This window comes from Oryzias latipes, chromosome 11 (assembly GCF_053564925.1).
Source record: "Oryzias latipes strain Hd-rR chromosome 11, Olatipes_Hd-rR_3.1".
In the NCBI taxonomy this organism is placed as follows: Eukaryota; Metazoa; Chordata; class Actinopteri; order Beloniformes; family Adrianichthyidae; genus Oryzias; species Oryzias latipes.
The window spans coordinates 24,774,696-24,791,338 of NC_136247.1; the positions used below are offsets into that span (position 1 = coordinate 24,774,696).

Below are 16,643 nucleotides of genomic sequence, written 5' to 3' on the forward strand. Positions count from 1 at the left end.
TTTTCATCTGCTCCAGATTCTCAATGATTTGAATAAAATCATTGAGAAATGCATTTTAATCTTAATTGTCTTCCATTATCTGAAAAATGCATGTAAAAAAAAACCTTTTCATTTGAGTGGTTCGTTAAAAAAAAATTCTAGTCACTAAAACAAATTTTATTTTGCTATTGAAACACTTTCTTGATAAGATAATTTTTCTTGCAAAGCAGAAAATATTTTCCTAAAACAAAGGTCCTTTTACTTAAGATTAATTTTGTCGTGTTTGCAACAAAATGTCAATTTGTTCAAAATCTGACTTATGAACTGTGTTTTTATATCATCATTTGCTGTTTTACATATATTAAAACCAAATGCAAACATCTAACAAACCCTGTTGCTCCTGGGGTCCTTGCTCAGTCAGTATGTTTCTTTTTTTTTTAAATCTATAAGTGATCATTTTCTTGAGTCTTGTCAGAATCTGTGACATTTAAGTCTTTAATTTACTGCTATTTCCCAGCGGGCATTACGCGTCCACCTCCACATTACTGCTGCAGGCTCATATTTAGCTCCCAAATGCTTGTCAACAAAAGGCCGAGCGGCGTGTGCATCGGTTGAAGAGTAAAGCTCGTTAGTCAGTACGTCAGGTATTACAGCTGCAGGTATGAAACGAGTCAAAATAAATGGAGAAGTCAGCCTGCAGTGAAAAGCGCCAGGAGTTCCTCATTAGCTGCTGCTGTGGCTGCTGTGGCAGCGGTGGCGGCGGCGGCCGGTGGCCCGGCTCGACATTAGTGGCAGGCCATCCCGGGGTCATGGTGGACGGTAATCAAAAACATCAGGAATGTCCCTCAAAGTGCGGCGCAGAGGGGATTGTGTCCAGAATCAAACACCAGACATGAAAGCTATTGGAGCTGAAGCGATGACAAAGACAAAAAAAAAAGAAGAAAAAAAGCAATAAAATAAAAGATGAGAGAAGCAGCTTCAAGAACCCCCCGAGCAGCAGCTGAAGAAAAAGTCCTGTTCTCATGAAAAAGAAGAACAAAAGCGGAGATGATGACATATGTACGACATGTAAATAGAAACTACCTGTGAGGAGAAACCCCAGGGAGGGGGAGGAGGGGGGAGAGGAGGACTCACCGGGGGATTAAAGCTGACGTAAGAAGGCCAGGTGGGGGGGTTGATGGGGTGTAGGACGATCAATCATGAGAAATTACAGAGAGACGCTTTATTCTTTTGACAGCAAACTGGTTTGGATTTGGAATTTCTTTCTGGGGAGCGGGGGTCTCTCACCCCCCCCCCCCCCCCCCCCCCCCACTGTACCTTCAGTGGAGGTTCTCCCCTTAAACCCCCCTCCCCCAGGATGGGGGAGGGGGGTTTAATCAAAATAACAAGAATGGATGGAGTTTAACTTGTTTATCTAAAGTTAAACATGTATACTTGGAAACTAGACATTTTGAGAGTTACATCATCATGAGCTGCTTATAGAAAAAAGGGCCTCATGTATATTTTATCCCTGAAGCCGCTCCAGTCTCTGAATATTTATTACGTAATTAAAGTAGAAATTAAAGAGTCTCTGAAGTCTGAGCTTGTGCAGCGGGACGGGCTCTGGACTAAAATAAAAAAATAAAAATCAGTTAAAGTTCATCTTAGATTCAAACCAGAAGCTTAAACTGCCTGTGATTTTTGGGGTGAGCGATCGTGGAGATCCTCACAGAGATCTTCCAATACAGGAAATGAAAATCTCTGAGTGATCAAAAACAGGATTCTGTCCGTTTGGAACTAAATATTTAGTTAAATGTTTCATATCTCTGATAAAATAGACTTAAAGCCTCAGTCACATTGCACCTGTACGGGTGCTGTAGGTTTTTGGGTTGTACCAGTCCATGGAGGGCTGTAGAAAGGAGAGGGTCTACAACCGGTTGGTTGTAGCCATCCAACTATCCTACCTCATCAGATAAGCCTACCTATGTGTTAGGTCGTAATCCCAGCAGGGTAGGAAATATTCACGAGGGAGTAGAACAGCCTCACGGGTGAGAATGCACACATAGTTTGTTGTCGTGTGCAGGTGGAGCGTGTAAGAAATGTGTGCATCTGTCATTGATAAGCTAAAAAGTCATAAAAAACTGCAAAAAACAGTAAATAGATTAATGTGGTAGCAAAGATTTATGGGCAGTTTGACTGAACAAAAATGATGACTTTATTTCGGAATGCGCAGTGAGTGTGGGTAGGAAAATTTCACAGAACACCGGGAACACCTAAATAACACCCGGCCTTTGACATCCTGTAACTCGTCGACCATTCAGGCGATCAACATGAATCAGCAGCTTTGCACCGACATGCAACACATCACTAATGTAGAATGAAAGTGAGCTACAGCTCTGGTATTGAAGGGTTATAGAGGAGCGCAGGTGTGTCTCGCAGTTCCTTTAAGGCTTGTACCTTAAGAGACGTCATGGAAATGGAACATACCATTGTCTGGTGTATCGTCAAGTATTCATAAGAATAATGAAAGTTACTTAATGTCGCTTGATGACCTTATGCCACTCTGTAGTCACTAGTAAGGTACCAGTACTGGCTCCTCACTGACCACGTGTGAATAGTGCAAGTGCCTATAGGACGTGCACACCAACTACACTCTGATAGTTAATTAGTTAGTTCTGATAGAAAATCAAAAATCTGACTAACTCTTCCGTGTTGTGTAAGCATTGCCTGCAGCACGTCTGTAGAAAAACTCGTACATGAACACCTTTTCTCTTCAGGTTCACCAAACGTGTGTGTATTTTGCGTGTATTTTGCCTCGTACATGTAAGGGCAGTTGTGCCGAAGGCTAAATGTCATGCTCTACTTTCATTGACCATGTTTCTAGCATGCATTTTAGAGTAAGAAAAGTGTTTCAACTTATGCCACGCCCCTAAACTGACTCTTCTACCTTGCTTTTAGGCCCAATGGCGCTCCGTCGCCAAATACTGGCGCCAACCTTCAACTACCATGTTCAGTGTCTTGCGCAGGGACACTTCGACCTAAAGGCCTGCGATCTTCTGATCAGAGGCTGACTGCTCTACCTCGGCACCAAGGCCGGCCACACAATTCAAAGACAGTTTATCAATAAGAAAATGGCCGACATCACTAAAAGAGCCTGAAGCAGTCTGAGAGGAGAAGCAGGAGAGTCAAAAGATCGCTAAATGACTCTTCATGAAGGGATCTAAAATTCCTTCTGGTGTAAAGCTATAGAGCAGCCGTTTCCTTTCAAGTTTATCGCCGCTAAAACCTCTTTTCATTCTCCCACGTTTAAATGGTAGCATATGTTACGCCATAATTGATTCGAAAGCGTTGTGTGTGCTTAGCTGAAAGCCTAATTTCCCCTCGGGGTCAATAAAACACAAAGCTACCGGTCTGTTCGGGACACCGTGTTTTTCCTGCGTCATGTTTTATTGCGCTCATCATTGCTCACAGCAGGTGCTGCTGCTGCAACTGTGAAGGGCAGGAACGTTTGCAGCCCTCCTCTCTCCACACGTTTTCCCGTGGCTAAAAGCAAAACCTTCAGCTCCTATTGAAGTTGCCCAACTGAAACAAGCGGACAATAATGAATGAAATCAGTGGAAAAAAAAGGAAAAGAACAGGAGAAAAAAGGAAAAATGCTGCAGATAGGCTGACATTTTGGCAGGTATTCAGGCTCACAAAGACTAATGGCTCCAATTAGAACTGATGTTTGGTGGGTGGATCAGTGCTCCTTATACAAGGGTTTTCATTTCTTTTTATATGCTGTTTTGCAAAGTGAGTCTGTCATTTATGCCTATTGTGACTTTGGATGGTTGTTACAGCATCATTGTTTCTATAGAAACAAATCAGCTTAATTTTTTGGAAGTGATGAGATGAAAAGTTCATCTCATCCAAAGTGAACACAACAACATCCAGGCTGAGTAAACCTTTTCCAGGCCAAAATGTTCTTTTCAAAACAAGCTAAAAAAAAAAAGAAAAAGAAGAAAAATACAAGAATTTTTTAAAATCTTTTCCAATGGAAATATTTGAGAATGGAAAAAGTAAAATTTGCCTTGGTAAGTTTTCTTGATGATAAATTGTTAAAACTAAAACTAAATCTTGAAATTACTTATACTTAGGTGTTTTGCTCTAGTAATTGGAAATATTATGTCATAAAATCAGTGTTTATTGCTCAAAAGATAGTTTTATTTCTTTACATTTGGTATTTCAAAACATTTTTCCCCAAATATATCATATTCTAAGTGGTAAAACGGTGTATTAATAGTTACACTTAAAAAAAGTGACATAAATGTACGTTTGCTAACAAACTTCTGAGCTGCTGTTGTTAAATGCATTTGTGTTAAATCATGTCTGTTTCGTGAAGCCCACTCCCCATTCACAAATAAACGTCTGCTCAAAAATATTATGTAAAGAACTTCTGCTAGAAATGTGATGTTTTCAACTTTAAAAGATGCAACAAGATATATTGTTATAAAATAATTCCTCACACCTCAGTTGCTGGGTTTCCATCACACTTTTGCGCAATTTTTTAGTCAATGGAAATGCAGCTACTGAAAAGTTACCACTAAGTTGATTTCGTCTTAAAATCAAAGGTGCAATAAAACCAGAAACTAGACAAAATTACTTGGGGAGATTTTTTTTTTTTTGCAATAAAGTGAACCTTCTTCATTTCTGCAGACTTTCTCAATTGAAAAATGACTGCATTTTTTAAGAAGATTTCAGACAGCACCCTTTTAAATGCCACGTGTAACAGTTGCGGTAATAATTTCAATCCAAAGTCATTACCAGCTCCTCATCCATCATGTGTGCCCCTAAAGTGAAGGATGTTCTAGCAATAATAGATGACCAGGTAGAGTTTGCTGTACTCTTGCTTAGTCTGCCCCAATAAATCCAGGATGCACAAATCACAATTCAAAATATTGGCATAATATACATAATTTCCTTTATGCACCTGCTGGATGCACCCCATTTCCTTCCAAATGTCCTTGCATCCATTTTTTTCCACCTGCAACACAAAAGCTTTTGTTCTCGCTCCTTTGAGCGTGTCTTCATGCATTTATGGAGCTGTGCACTCAAAGATGATTAAGTGAATAAGTACACCTTTTATGCCCATCTCTGATGTTCCTGGCTTAACTCACCGGGTTCGCGCGAGGGCCCACTTAAAAAGACAGCAATAAGATGCCGGAGGTCCTCTAATGGTTGCAGCCATTCTCTTTTTTGCACACTCTTTTACCTGCAAAGTATGAAGAACATATTCCTGCTAATTGCATATTCATTTTTGAAACACGGAAAGTCTGTCCCTGTGTGAGATTATAAAACCTGCTTGCAGGTAAATGGACTGAATGACAGGTTTACACAAAAGCGTCTGCTAATGGACTCATTAATACAAAGAGCCATAAGATACAAAGCAGAAACAAGGGCTCTTCCTGATGTTGCTCTAAGTAATTGGCTCAGGAACTTATCTTATTAATAACTTATCTCAATTAAAGCAGCGTGGCGGAATACAACATTAACACATTATCTTTCTCTGTCCTGATTACACATTAACTGATGGGCCTGCTGCCACTCAGCCTCCGAGCTGCATAATGGTGGCGAACAGCGAGTAAAACCACTCCGCGAGTGCCATTTTTCCATTCTTCTCCATTACACAGAGTGAGTCTGGAGCCAGCGTTTGGGCATGTTTATGGGGTAATGGATTGCCTTGAAGAAAAGTAATTGTCCTAAGGCTATTGATCTGGGTTAGTAACATCATGAGCCAAAAGCTGGAAGCTGGAAGCTGAAGGCATGTAATCAGGGTTCTGGTCTGTCCGTGCTGTCTGGGCTCCTGCATGTCCGGAGGTGGTCAGGGAGGCTGGAGGCGGCAGCAGACTCAGTGGAACCAGAAGGGCTGCCATGCGACGGATACAATGACGACTTAATGGCTTCTCATTTTGCTCTAAAAGAATTAATGTGGGTCTGCACTGAGAAATCCTACCCAGCGGGTTCGCTTTGAAAAAAGGACTAAGGTGCGTTTGGGATTCCTTTAGTGGTAAATCAGTTCTTTTAAGTACAGTATTTTCTAGAGGATAAGTTGCTGGAGCCAAAAAAAAAAGAATAATAAAGTAGAACAAATGAGTATAAGTCTGGAGTATAAGTCGCACCTTTGGGGAAAAAGTGCAAAATTTAGCATAAATCCACCAAGCCTGGCGTAATGCTGCGTTCACAGTCCAAACGCGTTTCAAATGTACACACTGGCCTTGGTAACTGGCATTTGAGCAACCACTTTCAATAAAAAGTCTATGTAAATGCACATAAATCCGTGTTTTGGGCTTCCAGGTTCAAAAGTCTCATATTAAAGTGGTTGAACTATCGACTGCTTGAACACCAAACAGCTGAACTTTGACCAATCAGGTACTCCGATTTTTTAAGTGACGTATGAGTAGAGTCCCTTTTAATTCATTGAAGTGCCAACCAGTTGAAAATTGATCATGAAGGAGAAATAAATAATTGCAGTTTGTGTCCGGATGGAAATATACGACACCAAGTCTTTTATATTTCGGAGGAGAGCTGTGAAACAAAAAGTCTGGAGCAAGATTGGTGAGATTTGCACCACTTCCCCATTTCACCCCAAACCTCCTCTAACTGTAGGTGGTGGACATGTGCTAGTCAACATTAGAAAAAACAGAAGAAGAAGAAGCTCCCTGTTCTCCGTGCCAGTCCACCGTAAACACCATATGCTAAAAGCTATTCGTGAAACCGTGTATAGCGCGTTCTTGAATGCTCAACACATGCCTGGTCCGTACATAGCTTCAAATTGGCGTCCACTGCCTCTTTTTTTAAGTGCTGGCCAAATGGTGTGTAAATAAACTAGATGCCCCTGTTGTGTGTGGAAGAAGCTACTATCAGGATTTTAACTTCAAGGGGTTTATACAATTATACTCTTAGTTTGCCTGAAGATCCATAAACCCCTATTGTAACACAAGAGACCTTCAGCTCTCATCTGCTTGCCCAGCTGTTGGACAGGTCAAGTTAAATAAAAGAAAAGGAAAAAAAAAGGCTTTAGTTACATCGCATCATGGAAGCAATGACTGTATATCTCCTTTACAATGAACAGAAGACATGAATGACGTTAAGAATCTGGTTTATTTTTTGTGAAGAGCTCCACAAAAACATTGGTAAACACGTCTCCATGTCTGGGTTCATGAAATCATTCACAGTCTTGGAGGAGCTGCGTCTGAATGACGCCGCTATCAGTTGTACTTACATCTGTAACCCATTAACCTGGGTTACAGGTACAGTTGTAACCAAGGTTCCAGCTGTACCTGTAACCCAGGTTAATGTCCTGCTGTCCTGCATTAGCCTAACAATAAGAATATTAGTGACCCGGTCCAAATAAGGAAAACTTCATAAAGTTCAGGACGAGAACGATCAGATTCCATGTTCATTTTGGATGGCGCTTCTTCTTGTGCTTGCTGTCAAAAGCAAATACTGATGCACACAACTACAGTGCCATCTAGCGGTTGTTATTGGGAAAAAAATGAACATATGGGCCTATTTTTGTTTAAAAAAAATCCCATATAAGTCGCTCCTGAGTATAAGTCGCACCCCTGGCCCAACTATACCTAGAATGCGACTTAAACTCTACAGAATGCTGTAGGTATAATTTCAAACTGGCGTGCAGCGGAGCCATCTTCAACAAATAGAAATCTCACAGAGGCTGCAGGACTGCTGGCTCCCAGACCCTGCAGAGACTCGGCCTTTGTGCTGCAAGATCATGTCTACTACAAATAGTACATTGACATCAGAGCTCCCTGTGAATCCTCCTTTGCAGGAGACATTATAAGGCACAGGCTGCAGATATGCTTCAAGCCTTACTGGACAGTTGGCAGCCAACGGCTCTCGGGAGACTCTGGCAAAAGAGCAGAGCATCTCATGCGATGTCAGTGGAACTGTCAAAGTAATCTGCTCTCCTCTGCCGTGTGTTAGAGTTCCAGGAAGCTGAGACCACAGGAAAGCATGCAGGCGTGCGCGCATACATCACACATGACAAGTGCTGATGCTGAGGCAATTCCTCCAGCACTCCTCTTTTCTCCCCTCAGCCTCCCTGTTTCCTTCTTTTCATTCTGTTTCCTAATGTTGCTTTGAATTCCAGCTGTGCTCTCATTTCTTTAGCCTCATTAGGAGATCTGCTCCAGCCGTTCATACTTGGCTGCGTTTGGCTCCAGTGTCCTTGAGAGCTCGGGTTTGAAGGTGAGAATGAATCATCTGTATTCCTGCATCACATCGTCCTCCCCAGGTAACACTAAACAACAGTTGTTTATTCCAACTTTAATAATGTGTAATATCTAGGTTTTTTTCTACAGGTAACATAAATAATGAAGTAATAACTGGTAGTACTGTGCCAGGTTTTGAACAGAGTGAAACTATGAAACTAAAGGGGCTGGTTAAGGTTAAAATTAAGAGATTAAGCATAAGACTATGTTTATTCCGACCTTGGCTGCATGCGTTCAAGCGACAGCTTCCAAAGAATTGTCAATGTAAACATGCATAGATGCGTGTTTTGAACTTCCGTGTTCCAAAATTCTCAGGTTCACGCGTCAGTAAGCAATTTTTTCATGGTGCGGCCATTAAACTCACAGTGAAAGTCAAACCAGGCTGAACTTTGAACAATCAGGGGTCAGATTTGGTAGTGACGTATGGGTGGTGTCAATTTTATTTCACTGAAATACCACATGATTGATAATCTGATCATAAAGGAGAAACTAATAATTGTGAAATTCTGGAATTCTAAGACACAAAGTTTTTCATATATCAGAATAGAGCTGTAAAAGAAAAAGCCTGGAGCAAGATTCACGGCATTTGCACCACTTCAACATTCTTGGACATGCGTTCCGTGGCGGTGTGTACGTAGCCTTAGTCACGTGGATGGGGGGGGGGGGGGGGGGGGGTTAATTCATATGGGCGCTGTGGGGTTTTGGGTTGTCCGGCTGCATCCAGATTGACACATGTGGTTCGCTGCAAGTGAAGCAGAGTTCATTTCCCCCCAAGAATCCGGCACAAATTTTGAGTCTGAATACATCAGGTGGTCTCGGTTTGTTTCCAATTGGACTGAGCTCCGGTTCGCTCTGAAATTCCCCAGTCTGAATACGCTGTGTGCTCGAAGTGAAACAATTGGACCAAAATGGCCACCGTAGTTACCCGTTACAAAAGGTAAACAGAGGGCCGCGGACGAACATGAAGAGACTGTGAGATGCATCAACTTGTTAAAATGTGGTTGGATGAATGTAGGCTCAGGGAAACTTTTAACATTATACAAATTGCTTTTCACGCTGTTTTCATGACAATCTCACATAAACATTTATCTGCTGACGTCGCCTCACTAACCGCCCTGCAGCATGAGTCAGCCGTACCAAAGCAGCAATAAAAAAAGAGACGTTAATACACCCATTCAGAATTGGTCTGCAAAGTTTGAATAAGAGATCCTGACAAGGACTGCAAAGGGACTTCCATTATCCTTTCTCTCGTTGCTTTGCCCCGCCCTTGTAAGTCCTGCCCAATGACTGAGAGGTCACATGGTTTGGTTTACAAGCTTTGGTTCAGAAATGTCCGCTGGACAGCAATCTGAATGCAGGCCAAACGCAAGGTTCAGGACTAGATCTGGACTAAATCAAGCAAACTCGGTCGGGACCAGCAAAGTTTTCCAGTCTGAATAGACCATAACAGAGGGTTTGCCTGTATCCACCCAAAAAGCAGGTGTAGCAAAGCGTTTCTGTAAATGTTTTGAAAAGCGCAAACCTTTAAAAAAAAGTCTTCTCTTCTTGAAACATAGCTGTACTACACTTGCTATGTGCACCGTGTCGTTTCTAATGGCCAGTTCCATTGCATTTTCAAAGGGGAAGTAATTACCCTCTAACATTATTAGCATGTGAGGTGTGCAGCTCCACCGCAGATCTGAGTTTTGAGGCCCTCAGAGACCCGTGGCATTAACGAACACGATTAATGCGCGCTGTTGCCTGAGCAGCCCGACCATTTTCTCCTAAATGACATTTTCTCTGTGAGCGTAAACCTGTAGTACATTAGCTCCTAACCTGGAGTCAGCTGGAACATCAGCATAGGAGCCACACACGAGGTAAAAATTAGATTGTGTGAGACTTTGTTAGGTATATCATCACACTCCCAATATATGAATAAGGGGGGAAAAAAGCATTATTCACTTAGTCTGACAAAGGTAGTTCACTTTATCTTAACCTTTGTCACATCTTCAGGGAAGTGAGCCATAGATAATGTCTCTGAGGGAGAATGTCGCCGACATGAAATTATAAAAAAGGATTAATTTGACCTTCACTTTGCAGTAAAAAAAAAAGAAAAAGGAAGAGGAAGATGGAGGGGACAGAGGGGATGTTTAAGAAAGAAGTGCATCTAAGGAGGGCAGCAGCCTGAGGACAGAACTCAGATAATGAGAGCTCTCTGCACTCCTGAGAGGTATCTGATTCACTGAAACCCCAAAGAGGAGGCAGTCACCCTGAGCTTCTGCAGCGACTGTGGAGTTCAATGAAGACAAGGTTGAAGATTCCTCTCTGCAGAATGTGGACGGTCTGACATCTGCCACCATTGGCCCTGGTTTTGGTTAAGCTTCAATCACGCCTTACCTTACAGGTGGACACAGGCAGTGTGTGGGGGGAAAATGGTCAACCCTGTACGGGCAGGTCACAAAATATCAAGGCTGACCCCAAACAGCAAACAAGTTTCTAATTATTTTTCTTTCAAGCATGCTGCAAGGGACAAGTGAACAAGTGTGCAACCCCCATCCGGTCAACCCCCAGTTTGGACACATGTGAATAAGGCTTAACTGGGAAAAAGAAACTAAGAATATTAGTAATGTTTTGGCATAATTTGGCCAAAGGTGCGACTTATCAGAAGCGACTATGATTTTTTAGAACATAAACAGGCTCAGATTTACATTATTTTCTGTGGGACAACCACTAGAGGGCGCTGTAGACGTGTGTAACAGTATTTGTCACTGACAGCAACGCAGAAGAAGAAATGCCATCCATCACAAACATGGAGGAGAATTTGATCGTTTTGGTTTTTCTTATTTGAATCGAGACATTGTTAATATTTTCTTCGTCGGACTAATGCGGGACAACAAGTCGTCAGATTAGCCATAGAGAGACAGAAGTACCGCTGAAAGCGCCGTCATTCAGACGCAGCTCCTGCAGAAGAAAGTTATGTCACAGTTTAAAAAAAAGAAAAGGTCTCAAACAATGTCATGATCCCAGACACGGAGACGTTTTTACCGATGTTTTTACAAACAAATCAGCTTGGTGGTCTTGTGGAGGAGTGTCCGCCCTAATACTGGAAGGTCGTGTGTTCGAATCCTGGACGAGTCAAACTAAAGACTAAAAATGACCTCCTTGTCACTCAGCATTAAGGGGTTGGATGGGGGGGGGGGGTTTAAACCACCAAATGGTTCCCGAGTGCGGCCGTCTGCAGCAAATGTGGGGCATAAATTTCCCACATCTAAGTGCACGACAACTAACGAGACTTTAAATTGAACCTGATGTCTCAATGTGCCTTACGTTCGTTGTAAGTGAGATATGCAATGTCGCTCCTCCCACAGTTTATAAAAATATTTTCGGACAAGCATTGATTGTGTCATATGAGGCAGCAGACGCAAACATGACATGTGAATTGGAATCAGTGGGAATGCAGATTTGTTCAGAAGTTTTGCACTTCTCTCCCAAAAGTACGACTATTATATGATTTATTTTCTTTATTATGCATTTTTTTGGCTCCTGCGACTTATACTGATTTCTTATAGTCAGTCAGGCTGTAGCACTTACAGCTCTAAAAGAGATGGTAAGATTTTTGTCTTTTTGATGAATCACTCATTAACATGCCAGCAGCAAACGAACCAACATCTATTAAACACACAAAAAAGAGCCTTTACTTTTACTGGCCCGGGGCTACAAGCCTGTCCAAATCCTGTCAAAGAGAAGCCTGAAGACCCCAGTTTGACATCCTGTCTTCAAGTCAGCCTGACAAGAATACTATTTCTGTTGTAAAGAACATTATGTCACATTGAAAGAAACCCAGAAACTCATTAAACTCATTAAAACGCTTTGCTTTTATTCTGCAAGCAGCAGCAGCCTTAAATCTATAAGTGCCTCTTTGTAAAAAAAAGACACAAAAAGCTCTTGTGTTTCATTCCTTTATGACTTTTTTTTCCTTTTTCAAATTAGACTCTTTTATAGTAAATGACGCGTAAGCAGCGAGCCTGTGACTACAGTCACAGATTAGCATTCTCAAAAACCACTTTCAGAAAAGTCCGTCAGCTGTGTAATTCTTGTAATTTAGTTTTTTTCTTCCTTTTTTTTTTTTAAATGATGGTTTCACAAGACGGTAACAGCATATTTACTTGCACAGGGCTACAATTTAAAACTCCGAAATGATTAGAAGCATGAAATTGAATACAAGAGAGAAAAAAGTGGCACAGCTGCTTTGGTCTTTGTTGGGTTAATTCAGAGTTTTTGCTTCACCGGAGCCTTCTTCCGGCTAACTTTTCCACTGGTAGAAAAATAAAACACGTTTCTGGATTATTGTCAACAACTTATTCCTGTCCAAAAAAAAAAAAAAAAGGATCAGAGGAGGAAAAAAGTGGGAAAAATGATATTTAAAAGATTGGAGTTGACGATTTAGAACCAAAAGAGGGAAAGATGGAAACCAAAAAACAGGATTTTTTAGGTATTTTTTATAATTTGAGCAAATATTTCCAGGCTTCCATGACTTTTATGTAAACGTATTTTGTTATTTAGGTTTGTTACGTTTATGAGGACATTTTCAGACAAGCATCCAAGCAGACATGAACGCAGCATGAGAAGAGGAGGTTTGTGTCTTTTGTATGTCCGCTTCTAAAACCCGGTTGACACAAGCGAGGATGGTTAAAGGAGATGATGGGGGCTTTTGTTTTTGCTGGATTGGTGAAGGTGGGATAAGGTGGTTAAAGTAGAGACGTTAGAGAGCGCAACAAAAGCCTTGATGACCTTCAAGGCCTGTTTCGTAAAGGACATCAGATAATCAGTCAGTGAAAATGAAAAACGGTTGAATTTCATAATAAGAGAGTGAGTGACAGATTTTTATTTTGAAGGCGGGACTCATACCCGCTTGATTTGACCGTCCCGAGTTGTGACACCATCATCCCGTCAGTTTTATTGCTTTTCTGTGACGTATTGATCTTTTATGAAATATCCTTCCTGTATGTGCTGATATGTCATGAGGGCAGGTTATTTTATTTATTTTTTTATCTGTTGACTTTTGGTCATTTCCTTTCATGACAGAAAATGGGAAAAGTGCTGCATGACAAATGTTAACTGGTGTCGAGGTGACCAGAACATTCCCAAAGTTTTCCGGGAATTAAATCCAACCAACAGAACTTTGCTGATTTTCATAAACCCAAACAGCTTTTCTTTAATGAACTACACCGACTTCACCATCTTAATAATTAGATGAAAAATTAGAATAAAACTGAATTAATGTGCCACCACTGCACCGGGGAGAGAAAAAAAAAAAAAACATGGGCATACGCTTGGGACTCGGAGCTTTCCTGGGTGAAAAATCACTTTCTATTCACAGCACCTCCGCCTGCCGATGATGACTGTGAGCAATAAGCGATCACGAGCTATACCATCCCTTTGGCTACAGCAGATAGGCAAGGGGTGAATCTAATTATTTCTCTCCCATGACCCAACAAGACTTAAAGGTTAATCACCGTCCACTGAGCCAACTCTGACAGGATAAACTGCAGTAATTATAGCACCCTGCTCTTTTTTTCTATACCCTGCTTTTGTGTGCCTTCAACACTCCAGGGTTTAATTTTGCAGAGATGTATCTGTGCCCTTCTATTCCTCTTTTTGTTTGTTCCCATTTTGTCGTTTTCTGACTTACAGAATAGATTTAAAATGCAGAAAGACAGATCTGCTTCTGGAGGAGGGGAATGGTTCTCCTCAAAGGTTAGCAGATCGGTTTCCGATCTTTTTTTTTTTCCAAACATATTCGTTTATGAAAAATAAGATTAAAAGAAATGGATTAGTATTGGTCATCAATTTTGGAGAAATACAAATTTTTCCAACCTTTTTGCAAAGCCTTTCCTCATTAAAACAAACATTAAAATGCCCCAGATATTCAACAGGTGGTAGATTTTTTTAAAGTAATTTTTGGATGAGTTATGAGCTTTTCTGTTTTGGCTCAAGCTTGGGTAGAAACTTAAACAAATGATTCAATTAACTTAAATCTAACTACTCAAAAACTTCAGAGTCTAAAGCAAAATAAAGGCAGGGAAATTCAATGAGTTTTACAGACCAAGGTTATAAGAAGCATCAACGGAACCTGTGATAAACGACAGGAAACAAACAAACAGCAGAGTTTCTATAAGTTTGCTTCATTCCATTGATGTGACTGAAGCAGGTTTTTTAAATAAGATGATTAAAAAAAACTAGATTCTTTAATCATAGTTGATTATTGTCCTTTTGTATGGCATAATATTAGAAAAAAGTATTTAAAGACAGTAGTACACAGAGAATTTCATACTGACATGCTTCAAAAACAAATTAAGTTAATTTAGTTTATTCCATTTTATCCAAAATGCTTCTTCTAGCAACCTGTCAAAATAAATGTCTTAATTTTGTTAAACTTTTATTGGTCTCACCTTTGCACAAACACAATGAAATGTTTCACGTGTGTTAGTCTAAATGCATAAGTAGGCGTGTGTGAATGTTAGTGGTAGTATGTCCGGGTAGACTTGTTTGTGTGTGAACACTTGGAGCCAACAGGTGTGTTTGTAACATTTGAGTGTGTTTGTGTGGACAGGCCCCGCCCATTTGAGATTTTTCATGCATCTCAAACTGTCAGTTGTGATTATAAAGCTTGTTGCTTTCTGACGCTTCATGATCTTACCCTTGCTACTATAATCACCCCTCAACCCCCCCCCCCCCCCCCCCCCTTATCTGTCACCTTCCTCTATTCTTTCCTCTTTTTCTTTTCCGTCCGGTCCAACAAAAAATATTTACAAATATAATTAACATGAATAAAGTTTAGCTGAAATTACAAAAGGGGTTTATTTAAATATACATCTGGTGTATCATAAAATTCATAACCCCTGTTGTAAAAGTAAAATATGTCCAACACAAAAGGCTTTCAGCTCTCATCTGTTTGCTTAGCTGTTGGACAGGACAAGTTGCACGGTGCGCAGTGGTTAGCGCTCTTGCCTCACAGCAAGAAGGCCCCCAGTTCAAGTCCCGGCTGGGGGACCTAAAACCAGAATAACAATGGGGGACCTTTCTGTGTGGAGTTTGCATGTTCTCCCCGTGCTTGCGTGGGTTCTCTCCGGGGACTCCAGCTTCCTCCCACCATCCAAAAACATGCTTCATAGGTTAATTGGTCACTCCAATTTGTCCCTAGCTGTGAATGTGAGTGTGCATGGGTGTGTGATTGTGAGACCCTGCAACGGACTGGCGACCTGTCCAGGGTGTCCCCTGCTTTCGCCCATAAGTCGCCGGGATAGGGTCCGGCAGCCCCGTGACCCCGAAAGGGACAAAATGGAAAAAGATGAGTGAATGAATGAAAAAAACAAAAAAACTGTATTGGTCCCTTAAATAAATCTGCAAGACAATAGCAGATAGACATTGGCAAATCTGCAGAGGAACATTTAATTGGGCAAGATGGCAGAAAGCAAATAAAAACACTTGTGAGCTACGGAAGCCTGTAGGGATTGCGATACAGACTGTATCTGAGACCTGGAGCGAGTCAGTATGATGTCATGCAAATTCTGCACAAATACTGTTTGTACAGAATTTAAGTTTGGACTGATAAGCTGTTAAACTTCATCTAAGCTCTTTTTGAAAATTGCTTACCGTCACTTCTGTTTTTTATTTTTTATTTTGAAATAAATAAATAAAAATACACATTTAAGTTAAAGTAGTGAAACACTAAGACAAAGTTCTAAATGTTTCCTTCTATATACCAACACAAAAACATTTATAGTTTGTTTCAAGTTGAATACTAAATGTGGTAACAGAAAACGTGTTACATACGTCTCACATATGTTCAACAGAGTAACGTTTACCTTTGGATGCTGCCGTCACGTGATTGGTTGATGGGATGTGTTTGTCATCATGCAGGTGAACAGATGTTCCAAACATTTTAGAGTGAATCCACGCACAGATTTGTTTTTCCGCCTCTGCTTTTCTCACCTTCACTTTATCCCTTTTGTTCAACATCCTTCCTTCCTGGCACCTCTCTCCTTCCTCACTTTTCTCGCCATCCCTCCTCCTCCTCACTCTCCCTTCATCGTCTCATCACCACTTATCCAAGGCCACTTTCTCACTTGGTCCGTCTCCCCCCGGCGTAGCTTCCAACTGGGCACAGCTGTATCTCTCTCTTTAGCAACAGTTGACAGAAATGCACTTTGGGCCAAAAAACACTCCTCACTTTCTTTCACTCAGCCAGGAGTGACAGCTTAATAGACTGCTTTTCTCACTATACCGCCATTTAACCATTAGCTGTGTACTAGATTCAGGAATCCAGGTTGTGATTTCAGGAATCCAACCCAGATTTCTTAAAGACCCACTCCGATAAAAACTGTGTTTTTGGTACTTTTAACATGTTTTGATCAAGATGGAAGACATGTATAA

General features: G+C 41.0%; 1 protein-coding gene across 8 annotated transcripts in view; it reads right to left on the reverse strand.

Annotated features, from left to right (window-relative positions):
* Positions 1–16,643, reverse strand: part of samd12 (sterile alpha motif domain containing 12) — a 142,725-nt gene that overhangs the window by 59,292 nt on the left and 66,790 nt on the right. For 5 of the 8 annotated variants that reach the window (XR_013659183.1, XR_013659185.1, XR_013659186.1 and 2 more), the window contains one exon: positions 5,115–5,209. The exons of the other annotated variants lie outside the window; for them this stretch is intronic. The gene's annotated coding sequence lies outside the window, so the exon portion shown is untranslated. The remainder of the gene's footprint in view (positions 1–5,114; positions 5,210–16,643) is intronic. 8 annotated transcript variants of the gene reach the window in all.